The sequence below is a fragment of the Microcebus murinus genome, chromosome 15 (genome assembly GCF_040939455.1).
Source record: "Microcebus murinus isolate Inina chromosome 15, M.murinus_Inina_mat1.0, whole genome shotgun sequence".
In the NCBI taxonomy this organism is placed as follows: domain Eukaryota; kingdom Metazoa; phylum Chordata; class Mammalia; order Primates; family Cheirogaleidae; genus Microcebus; species Microcebus murinus.
In genome coordinates this window covers 78,688,566-78,689,693 of record NC_134118.1, presented here as the reverse complement: position 1 = coordinate 78,689,693, position 1,128 = coordinate 78,688,566, and the positions used below count along the sequence as shown (strand labels likewise).

Below are 1,128 nucleotides of genomic sequence, written 5' to 3'. Positions count from 1 at the left end.
CTAATATATAGAGAAAAACACAGCCGGGCGTGGTGGTGCATGCCTGTAGTCCCAACTACTCGGGAGGCTGAGGCAGCAGGATTGCTTGAGCCCGGAGATTGAGGTTGCTGTGAGCTAGGCTGACGCCATGGCACTCACTCTAGCCTGGGCAGCAAAACGAGACTCTGTCTCAAAAAAAAAAAAAAAAAGAACACAGGGGGGAGGGCGGCACGGGCAACACATGTCACCTGAATACTTGTACTCCCATCATCTGCTTGAAAAGAGAGAGAAAAGAAAATGCAATCCTAGAGGTAAGAGACACTTTTTAAAAATAATGAATCCGAAGAGAAAAGTAAAAGGAGGCCTGTGGAGCAGGTCTGGGTGTGACTCCGGATCCCCCAACATCAGGTGCCACCACCAAAGATTCCTGCGTGTAGCCCATAGAACCCCAAAAGCAACGGGACGAGTTCTGGTCACATACTCCCTCAAAATGACATCCTGGCCTTCTTCTGGAACTCCCTCCCCTCTCAGACTCTCAAGGTTTCCTCCAGCGTGTCGGTTCCCACAGAGCAGACCTTTGGTCTGAGACCTGACAGTCCAGATGCCACGCATGCTGCCGCGTGGCGGCGGTGTCGCGGCTTGGGACAAGAGGAGGCCCCACGGTGCGGGCTGGGGCGCCAGGCACCGCGCGGGCGCTGAGGGTGGGGGTGACCCCCACCCCGGGCCGCCGCCTCGCTCCCAGAAAGAGGACAGAACAAGAGGCAAGAAAAAAAAAAAAAAAAAAGCAGCAGCCTGTGGCACCCGGTATTCCCAGGCGGTCTCCCATCCAAGTACTAACCAGGCCCGACCCTGCTTAGCTTCCGAGACCAGACGAGATCGGGGGCGTTCAGGGTGGTGTGGCCCTAGACGGCGGCGGAGGGCGCCCCTGCCCCGCTCGAGAAGCCGAGCCTCTCTGGGCTTCCCCGCCGCCGCCTCCCGCCCCAGGCCCCGCGCCGGGCCGGGCCTGTTGAGTTCGCCGGCCGGGTCCCGCTGGCTCCCAGGGACGGGGGTGATGGGCGGGGCGGGGCGGGGCGGGGTGGGGGGCTGTCTCTCTATACACACACACACACTCACACTCACGCACACTCACACAAGATGCGCCTCCACGGC

General features: G+C 60.0%; 1 non-coding gene across 1 annotated transcript; it reads right to left on the bottom strand.

The window, feature by feature from the left end:
• Positions 1-768: 768 nt before the first annotated feature.
• LOC142876545 (5S ribosomal RNA) lies at positions 769-887 on the bottom strand. The gene has a single exon (XR_012923446.1). It is a non-coding gene; the product is annotated as a 5S ribosomal RNA (ribosomal RNA).
• Between the last annotated feature and the right edge of the window lie 241 nt (positions 888-1,128).